Genomic DNA, 11219 nt, shown 5'->3' on the forward strand with positions numbered 1-11219 from the left:
TTCCTCATTGTGTTCGGATATCTAGAGGGCAGGGCTTTATATCACTGCATATTAGAATAATTTTATCCTAACATGTACATGAATAGAAGTTCTATCTTTAGGCGTATATTTTAATCTACTCTCTAAAAATTCATACTTAAAAGAAATTTATAGGCTACTTGTACCTGCAAGGCTTTCAAAGGATGTTACTGTTTGGCATTTTTTCAATGGAAGATAAATATTTCTTTTTTTTCTGGTGAAATGGTATATACATATATAATTAGCCAGTTGGACTCAGTTTACATGATCCCAATTTTGTTGGCAACATCCAAAGCATCGTAATCAGGAGCCAGTTGAACATATGCCTTCTCTCCCTCAGGCCTAATCAGGGTGTTGACCTTGGCTACATCGATGTCACAGAGCTTCTTCACAGCCTGTTTGATCTGGTGCTTGTTGGCTTTAACATCCACAATGAATACAAGCATGTTGTTGTCTTCTATATTCTTCATGGCGGACTCAGTGGTCAGCAGAAACTTGATGACAGCATAGTAGTCAAGATTGTTTCTCCTGGGGGCACTCTTCTGAGGATATCTGGGCTACCTCCAGAGTTTCAGTGTCTTGGACCGCCGGGAGGTGGGTGACATATGGATCTTATTTTTTTTGTAACTCTTGACACCCTTCAACATTGCCTACTTGACTTTGACCTTCAAAGCCTTGCTTTGGCTCTGGCTTTAGGAGGGGTAGGAGCTTCCTTCTTCTCCTTCGGCGCCATCTTGTGAAAAGGGTCTCTGAGACTCGTTACAATGGGCTTATAGCGCTCAAACGTAAATATTTCAATTGAGGTAATGTAAGTCTAATAAATACTTGGAAGAAAAGGATGCAAAAAGAGAAAAATGATTGAAAAGTCATAGTAGAAAGATCTATGCAAAAGTAAAAATAATATAAATGTATATGAAACAAAAGTGTTGCCAGAGAAAATCAAAATAATTATTGAAATAATTGAATATTATTCATTGAATATTCAATTGAATATTGAAATAAATAATTGAAATAATTATTCATTAATTTTTCAGTAATAAATGCATATTACTTAAAACAGTATCATATATCCACTAACAGTTTCTTTTATTCTAAAATATAATGCTGATTTTTCTGAAATAAACATGGAACATTTTTGTTTCCTCCTCCATGAAATCATACAAAATATGCAACTTAGCACAGTTGTGCCTGGTGAAGGAGAGCACTTTCCAAGATGTTTGTCACTACTGAGAATGGTGAAGATGTAGAAATTGTGGACTTCATAACAATTAAATTTTCTCTATATGAGTTTTATAAATCTTAATCTACTTGTGAATGGAAAGAAGGGTAAAAAAATGGGCCTTTTTTTGAATTTCCATGTGCTTAAGATGGGCGTGGTGGTCAGCACCTGTAATCCCAGCTACTCAGGAGGCTGAGGCAGGAGAATTGCTTGAACCAGGGAGATGGAGGCTGCAGTGAGCTGAGATGGCACCACTGCACTCCAGCCTGGGCGACAGAGCAGGACTCTGTCTCAAAAAAAAAAAAAAAAAAGAATAAGAAATGCATTTACTAATAAACTACGGGTCAAAGAAAATATCACAATACAAAGCATAAAATAATTTGAACTCAAGGAAAAATCTTGAATATGGAAATATGTGGGATGAAATTAAAATTAAAGTTGTATTTAAAAAGAAAACACTTATTAGAAAAGTAATCGCTGGCATCGAGGTCCTCTTAGAAACTAGGAGAAAATATCAGGCAAGTAGCAAGTGCTTTTGAGTTTGCTGAATGTAATAGCTCAGTATTGGTTAAAAATTAAAATTCCTGTATGGAAAAAAATTTTTAGTAACGAGGGGATAAGGTCTTAATACATCTATTATTAATTCTGTTAAACACAATAGCAGTTGAAGAGGTATTTAGGAATTTTTAAATTTTCTAATACCTTTATATCAATTATAAAGTATTTTCTCCCTATGTCATCTCCAGAGTTTTATTTAAAAATAAATATATGAAATGATTTTAAAGGTAAAAGTTACTGTGGCCAGCGCGGTAGCACTGAGGGAGGCCGAGGTGGGCAGATCGCGAGGTCAGGAGATCGAGACCATCCGGAATTACACGGTGAAACCCCATCTCTACTAAAAATACAAAAAAAAAAAAAAAAAAAAAAAAATTAGCCGGGCATGGTGGGGGGGCTCCTGTACTGTCAGCTACTTGGGAGGCTGAGGCAGGAGAACGGCATGAACCCGGGAGGCGGAGCTTGCAGTGAGCCGAGATCGCGCCACTGGCTCCAGCCTGGGTGACAGAGAGAGACTCTGTCTCAAAAAAAAAAAAAAAAAGGTACTGCTTATGAACTGATAATGTTTTCAGAAACTAGTTAAAATGGTTTTCTTGTTTATTCGTTATATTTAGGACACTGAGAAATAGCCAGGAATAACAATTACATAAAATAAAAGGAGCTGTTAAAATAATTAAGAAAACAAATGAGTTTTTTCTACTGGGATGATATTCAGCTTTATATAACAGTACTTTTCTCCGTAGCTATGGTTACTAAATACTTGATACTGATCAAATAAGACTTCAAAATAATTCTAGAGAAAAAATAATTTAAAAACCAAGTATGACACTTTAAAAACATAAAAATACTTTGGGAGTCCCAAGCGGGTGGATCACTTGAGGCCAGGAGTTCAAGACCAGCCTGGCCAATGTAACAAAACCCTAACTCTACTAAAAATACAAAAATTAGCCAGGCATGGTGGCGGATGCCTATAATCCCAGCTGAGGCATGAGAATTGCTTGAACCCAGGAAGTGGAAGTTGCAGTGAGCTGAGAAAGGACCACTGCACTCCAGCCTAGGCAACAGAGTGAGACTCTGTCTGAAAATAAATTTAATATAATTTAATTTAAAAAATAAAAATTGTAAAGATTTTATTAAAAAATAAAAATTACTAAAGAAAAAATTATTTGGTATCTTTTTTAACACCTTACTGGAGTGTTACTCTTAATTAAAAATGAAGTTTTTGTAAACAACACTACAATCTCATATTATTTGCCAATGAGAAATATTACAGGTTTGTAGGCCCCCGGCCTGTTTTCTTAAAGAAAAAAAAAAAGCTTCTCATCCCATATATTTGAGTGGCTGTAGAAAATCATCTAGCCAATAAAATTGGTAAAGACAAATTCTGGAACTGTATGGACTTCCCTCAGTTTTCTATCCTGCCTTGATAAGCTGCCTACTAAGCTATGAATCAACTTTGAAAGGATAAATGGGCCCGTGTAACAATCACAGGCCTAACAACAAATGCTTGCGGCCAGCGACAAATGCTGAGGGAGGATGAGCTAATTCTAGTAAACCAAACTGCCTATGCCATGGGTGACAGCCTGTGAGAGAGCGTGGAATTTCACCACAAGAGAATAATGTGTGTGAGGGCCAGGGCAGTGTGGCATGTTGATGAGCATGGAAGTGCTTCATATTAGCAATGCATTTCTGTGCTCTCCTGACCAAGAGGGAGTGTCAGAGGCTGTCGTAGGGGAGGCCTTCGCAACTATCTTAATATCCCTGAAATTTAAACAAATTCAAATGAAATTTATGTTAGTTATCTAAACTTAAAAAAAATAACAGAGCAGGCCGGGCGCGGTGGCTCACGCCTGTAATCCCAGGACTTTGGGAGGCTGAGGCGGGCGGATCACGAGGTCAGGAGATCGAGACAATCCCGGCTAACATGGTGAAACCCCGTCTCTACCAAAAATACAAAAAATTAGCTGGGTGTGGTGGCGGGCGCCTGTAATCCCAGCTACTCCGGAGGCTGAGGCAGGAGAATGGCGTGAACCTGGGAGATGGAGTTTGCAGTGAGCCGAGATCGTGCCACTGCAGTCCAGCCTGGGCAACAGTGTGAGACTCCGTCTCAAAAATAAATAAATAAAATAAATAAATAAATAAATAAATAAATAAATAAATAACAGAGCATATTCAGAAGGAGGTAAAAAAAGATCCAGGGAGAAACAAAACAAATCAAAATGAAGAAAAAAAGAAGATGCAAATAATAATGGGGTATCTTAGTGAACAGCAAAGAAGGGGAGAATAACTGCCAAGAAATAAGGTGCTGCTTGTCTTTCTATTTACCTTTCAATCTTTATGTTCTGGTACTTACTTTAAAACTTTACTACATTTTCTTTTCTGTGTTTCTTGATGCTACTCATCAATTTCCCCTTGTTGTCTTCCAAGTCCCTTGTTTTATTTTTCTGCAAAGAGATTGGGGAAGTTGGAGGACTACCCAAGTTTCCTCAGCAGGGGCACGCAGGCTTGTATGTTCCTTCTACAGTAAACCACAAGAAGGGAGGATGCTTTATCATCCACCACTTGTGAGGTGTTAGGACTCCTCCAATGACTAGACTTGATCTGCTATACCCAATGACCCATTTAGGGGGACCTAAAAATTAGAGAAAGGGAGATCACTGAAAAAACAAACAAAAAAATGAAAGAACAAAAACAGCAAACCCACAGTGAGTAAAACAGAGTGCTGGAGGAAACAAATAGCAGCGTACAATTTTAAAAGAAATACAGTAAGAGCAAAATATACAAGACTTTCTAGATTAAAAATTAGCTATTATTTTTTAGTTAGCAGTATAATACATGGAATAAAGAAATGTCTGGCCTCTGTGGAAAACTCATTTAATGGTCTAAAAAAAAATTATTCCAAAATCAAATTAAAAATATAAAGAAATGGAAATTATGAAGAAAATGATTAAGAGGGAGAATATTGATCCATGAAAACCAGCAGGAACATATTAGAAGGAGCCATAATGGGTAACATCCCAAGCTGATGATGAGGACATCCACATGGAAGGGCTTCCCAGTGTGGGATGTCAGAGCTTAAATGCGGTGAGGAAGACATTCCTGTGGTAAGGGGATAGCCTGGCACATGGGGCCAGAAACAGCAGAATGAGAAGGGAATCTCCATGGGGGTGCGGCCCAGCACAGGGCATTTAGTCTAACAGGTAAGGAGGGAATCCATCCAGCGTGGTGTGTTGGAGCCAGACCAGGGTGAGAAAAGCTTTCCCTGGAGGGCACCCAGTGTGGGGTGTTGGAGACAGAGATATGAAGAGGATATTCTTGTACATGAGGTACATGGTCCTACATGGAGTATCTGAGTCTGAGTTGGAAAACAGGGTGACTAAGCAGAAAAAAATCTTCATGCACAGTTTTGAAGACTGAGTCAGGTATGAAGATCATCTATGTAAAGAAAAGAGAGTGGGATGAGCAGCCTGCACTTGTTGTTGAAGCTGTCCTGGCGAGCGAGGGGCACGGTTTCAGAGTGGGGTGATGAGGATTTGCCGGAAGGTGCATCGGTGGTGATAGGAGATTGACACATTGTGGTTTTAATGAAATAAATAAGTACATTAAATATAAGGGAAGCCAGTTTTCTCAGTATAGAAGAAGGCAGTCAAAAATACGGAGCAAGCAAAATGAACCATGGTGGCTTTACATTGGAAGTATTGGTATATACCCACTACTTTCAAAAGGAATAGAGAAATGTGTAAATAATTTTAGACATGATGTGTTTATGTGTGTATATACACAATACATGTTTATATGTATACATAACTTTTTAAGTTCTGTCCGTTGAGAAGGTTTGGGAGCAGAACATTTTTAAAAAGGACTACATCTAGCACCCAGATATTGGCTTCTGAATGCCATTTTCTACAAAAACAACCAGGGCAAATTCTAGGGATTGAATAGATGACATATGCTACCTTCCTCCACTTTTGACTCCAAATCTACACAATAAATTATAAGATAAGTATAAGAAAATTCAGAAAAGTTCTATTTTTTCCTAATGTGACTACATTTCTTCTATTCTTAAATTGTGAAAAAAAACTAAGTTATTTTAAAAGAAAAATGTGCCTTATATTGTTGATCTATTAAGGACATAGTTGGTCTGAGCATTGGATAATTCATCTCGTAAATATGGATTAACTGGTTGTCTCATTCTTCACCTTGTATGACTCGTTTACTTTCCTGAGCTGATCTGTTTTGCTATGCATTTGTCCTCTGTCAGCCTGCACTAGGAAGGGAAGCTGTAGTACGTTTACATCTGTGACCCAAAGAGTAAGATGAGTTAGGAACAAAGCTGCCATTTATCCAAGGGCAGGACAAGGCCCAGCAAAGACTACAATTTAGAGACACAACTTCTGGTAACTCTTTTATGGGCATCCTCCTCATGATAATAATATATTGATAAAGTAAGTCACACATAAATGATGACATTAATTAGGTATAAAGTGAAGTATAGCAGAGGGAGGAGTTTTGACTGTGGATAGTGGATGAAATCACAGCTCTTTGGCCACAGGCGATGTAAAAATGTACTGAAGTTTCAACATAGAGAACTTCACAGAACTTCACTCTGTGGATCTGTCTCACTCTGCAACATGAACATAGTTAGTGGATATGTCTTGGGTATAAATACGTCAATGTGGCTTCCCTTGTGCTATCTAGACCCATTGCTATATGGGCAGAAGCCCAAAGCCTGGATGACAGGAAAGTACATTCTCCAGGTGACTGTGATGAATTGACTTGAACTGTTAATGATGGTAGCTGCTTACTCCACTGACTGATTTTTCTCTTCTCTCCTACCACAGAGGACTGAGTGTCCTCAAAGGTATAAAGATTTGGAAACTCCTCATGAGAATAATGATGATGATATTAACAATAACTCCAACTACAATTAAGTTGTTAGTAGCAGTATTGAGTACTTAATATAGACTGTTTCATGTAGTCCTCAAAACAATTACATGATATCTATACCATCAATATAACCTTTGGAAAAGGTATAAACTAAGGCTCAGAAATGTTAAGACCATGCCTACAATAGCAGGGTTAGTAATAAATGGAGGCTTAATAGTAAACTTGATCAACATTTGTGAATGTTAAACATTTAATTAGTAATAACATATGGGCTTTGTAGTTTGTAATGGGAGGCAGAAGGATATTTTCCTCATATCCCTCAAAACAAGTCTGCACACAGTTATCTTTTCTAAATATCTTGCTGATTTTGACTAAATCTACACTGAAGCCATTGTAGTATGCAAAGGTAAGTTAAAAAAATAAATAAAATTTTAAAAAAAACAGGTTTTCTCCATAGGTAGCAGAAAATAATATGCCTGGATTTCTTGTAAATAATCCGCTATGTCTGAATCAAAAGCTTAGAATTGCTGTATATAAGTATACAGCAAACTATGCCTTGACAACACAGATATGGCCTTCGGCTTTCAAGAGCTGCCCAGGGTTGAAAAATCCTTGATCTATACCAGAGTGTGTCTATTCTTGCTTTAGTGAATGTATATATATAAAAAAAAAAAAAAACACTAGCCCATCTGTTTGGTTTATCATTTACTATTTACAGCAAATCTTCAGTTTGGAAGTCCGATCAATATAACCTTAGAATCATGCAGAATCATCTGGCCCAGCTTGAGCTTTACCCTCAGAACAACAACAACAAAAATCAGTAAGGGGAAAAATGAGAATTTGATTTATAAACACCAGTACATTTAGGGGCTTTTATCAATGGGCAAAGGAAGTAAACTATCACCACAGGAAAATCCAGCATTTTCAAAAGAATGCGTCTTAGAATTTGTCTGAATTCATCAATACTCACATTTATTGTATTGGATAATCTCACAGTTAGAGTTTATTATTTTAAGAATACTTCTGGCTGTATTCTGGGATGTCAATTACACAAGGATTAAACCAAACCACAAAGCAAGATGTTCTGATTGCTCTTACAATTTCTGTTTTTGTTTTTTTTCCTTCTCAGTTTCCAGCTATAGCATTTAGAGGATATCCTCAGACTAGTTGAATTTGAAGATGAAAATGGGTGGGAAAATAGCTCAGAATTTATTTACATATAGACTTCCTCTGCTATTATTTTCTTCCTTCAGAAAACTGACTCCTTCAAAACAAGATATAAGAATCTTAGCTTGCTTCCACACTCTGGAAGACAGGGAAAGTTTTGTTTTTTATGACAAATATGAAAATATTCTTGTCTCAATGACATGAAAAGACTGCATTCGCTCACAAGAAATTGTTTACATAAAAATTTCTGTGGAAATTAGAGTAGAAATTAGTGTTTCCAACATAATTATGTACCCATTTAGATCATGGACTCTAGGTCTGAGAAACTCTAATGTAGTCTCATAGAATCCTGTTTTACAGAGTAGTTGACCAAAGAAGAGCCTTAGGGAATAAATAAAGTAGTTCAAAAGGAAGTAGATTTTAATAAAAACCTAAATGAGTAGCATCAGAAAACTGAGCCTACTATACATTACAAATAATGAGAATTTCTTCTACAGAGAGAGCTATCTTTTACTCACTCAGTAACATGTGACTAGCCTCAAATGTCAAAAAAGCCAAGAAAGAAAATTAATAAAAGGTGAAAAGGAAATGAAGCAGAATAACAACAGCATTTGGAACACAAAAGCATAGGCAGCAAAACTTTGTTATTAATACACGAGAGAGATTTAAGAAGTCATGCTGCTATAAATGCCTAGCAGCATTATTGTCAGCAGAATGAATCTCAACCCAGGAAGACGAGGACTACATGAGGAGGAAAGAGTGACTTAAAAAGTCAGATGTGGACATGTTGGATGCATTGCAATCAATTTTCGATGTGTTTTAGTTAGCCATGAAATATATATTAGGCCATTACTATGGTTCTTTTTCTCAGATTATTTGTTTCAAAATTCAAAGTTAAAGAAATTCATACTATTGTTGCTCAAGTAAAAACACCAGGACCTACTATCTCATCATGGTCATGTGGTCCAGGTAGAAAATATTTCAATTTTCTTTAGTAGGCCATGAATTTAAAAGTCTCTTAGGAATTATTCCTGGTTTGGGTCCACTTATAGGCTACGTGTGTGTGTGTATGTGTGTATGTGTGTGTGTGTGTGTGTGTGTGTGTGTGTCTACCATATAACAACTTTTCAGCCAATGAAAGACTACATATGCAACAGTGGTCCCATAAGATTATAATGGACCTGAAAAATTCCTACCACCTAGCAGCCATGGGAACATTTTTTCTATATTTTCAAATGTACAGATACACAAATACCATTGTGTTACAATAGTTTCAGTACAGTAACATGCTCTCCAGGTTTGTAGCTTAGGGGCAATAGGCTACACCACATGGCCTAAATGTGTAGAGGTTTATGTGCATATACTTTTCGATGTTCATAAATGACAAAATAGCCTAGTGACACATTTCTCAGAATCTATCTCTATTATTAAACAATGCATAACTCTATAGTAATTACTATCTATCAATTGATAGACACACACACAAAAATATAGGCTTCACCAGTTCGTGCTGCTATAACAAATTGTCACAAACTGGGTGGCTTGAATGACATACATTTATTTCACAAAGTTGTGCAGAGGTTGGGAAGTACAAGATCAGTGTGCCAGCAGATCAGTGTCTGGTGAGGGCATGCTTCCTCGTTTGCTGATGGCCATCTTCTTACTGTATCTCTACATGGCAGAGGGCAGAGAGCAGAGATATGGGGCTAGCTCTCTCTCTCTTACTGTAAGGACACTAATCCTGTCATGGCAGCTCCATCCTCATGGCCTAATTACATCACAACATCCCCATATCCCAAAACCATCACATTAGGGGTTCCATAAACGAATTTGGGGGTGACACAAGTATTCAATCCAAAGCATTTCACTCTTGCCCGCTAAAATGCATGTCCTTCTGCCAATCAAAATATATTCTTTCCATTCCAACAGCCCCATAATTCTTAACTTATTCCAGAATCAACTCAGTTGAAAGCCCAAAGTCTCGTCTAAATATTATCTAAATCAGATATGGGTGAAACTCAAGGTATAATTTACTTTGAGGCAAAATTCCTCTCCAACTATAAACCTATAAAACCAAACAAGTTATGTGCTCCCAAAATATAATAGTGGGAAAGACATAAAATAGGAATTCCCATCCTAAAATGGAGAAATGGGAAAGAGAGGAGGTAATAGGTCTCAAGAAAGTCCAAAACCTAGCAAGACAAACTCCATGAGATCTCAAAGCTCAAGGATATTCCTCTCTAGCTTGACACTCTGCCCTCCATGCCCACTGGGGTGTCAACCTCATCCCCACAGCTTAGTGGAGTAATGCCCATGCCACAGCTCCCTTTCAGGGGCTCATTTATATTCTCTGCTGGGACAGGAGTCACTCCTAGGGCTCCCGTGGGCAGCCCCATACTCACAGCTTTTCTTGCAGGCCTCTTGCCCTGTTGAAACCTAGGCAGTGGCCCCACTGATCTGTGAATCACCTGGGTCCTTCTTCCCTTTTCTTGAAAGAAAATCACATTCATAGCCTTCCTTCATTTCATCTTATTTTCTCTGTTCCCCTTCTTTCCAACTTGCAATGTTTATGCTAGTATAATACTATCTCCATTCCTGGTTTGTGTTGAGATAGCTGATTAAGTCCATGGGTCACACTCATACTAATCTCCTTATCAACGTGTCAGCACATTCAGTGTCTGGTGAGGACCTGTCTCCTGGTTTGCAGATGGCCATTTTCTTATTGTATTTTCATATGACAGAGAACAGAGAGGGCTAACTCTCTTCCTCTTCTTCGAGGGATGCTAATTTCATCATGGGAGTTCCACTCTCATGAACTAATTACTAACCAAAGTACTTATTAATTTGGGGAGGACACAAAGATTTAGTCCATAGCATGTATATTCTTTTTTTCTCATAGAAGATGCAAATTAGCTTTGCAATTATTGTATAATAGACTTTACCCCAAGCTTATCTCTTTCTCTTTAGTCCTATCTACTGGTGGCATTTTTGTATGCAGCCCCATGCATACCTCAAGGCCTGGGAGTAAGATAGTTGACATTTTTTGGGGAACTAAATCTCCTCATCTTCTTCACAATACACAGGTTTTCCTAAAGGTCTTACCAATAGAGTTTATTCCTCTGTCCTCTGTCAACCCACTCTCTTACTGTCTAATTATCTCCTTGATCTAATGCTGCCTCATGACTTTAGCACCCAGACAGTGGTCTATACTTCTCTGTTTTCACACCACCTTCTGTCAACATAAACAAACTTACAGAATTGCAAAGATAAATAGAAAAATACATAATGATATTCAAAGATTTCAATACTCTTCTCTCAATAATTGAATGAACAATAAAACAGAAAATCAATAAAGATATATAAGACTTAAAAT

General features: G+C 37.5%; 1 pseudogene; it reads right to left on the reverse strand.

Moving 5' to 3' along the window:
- Nucleotides 1–270: 270 nt before the first annotated feature.
- LOC134761423 (large ribosomal subunit protein uL23-like) lies at nt 271–751 on the reverse strand (annotated as a pseudogene).
- Nucleotides 752–11219: the final 10468 nt, after the last annotated feature.

The sequence above is a fragment of the Pongo abelii genome, chromosome 4 (assembly GCF_028885655.2).
Source record: "Pongo abelii isolate AG06213 chromosome 4, NHGRI_mPonAbe1-v2.0_pri, whole genome shotgun sequence".
Lineage (NCBI taxonomy): Eukaryota > Metazoa > Chordata > Mammalia > Primates > Hominidae > Pongo > Pongo abelii.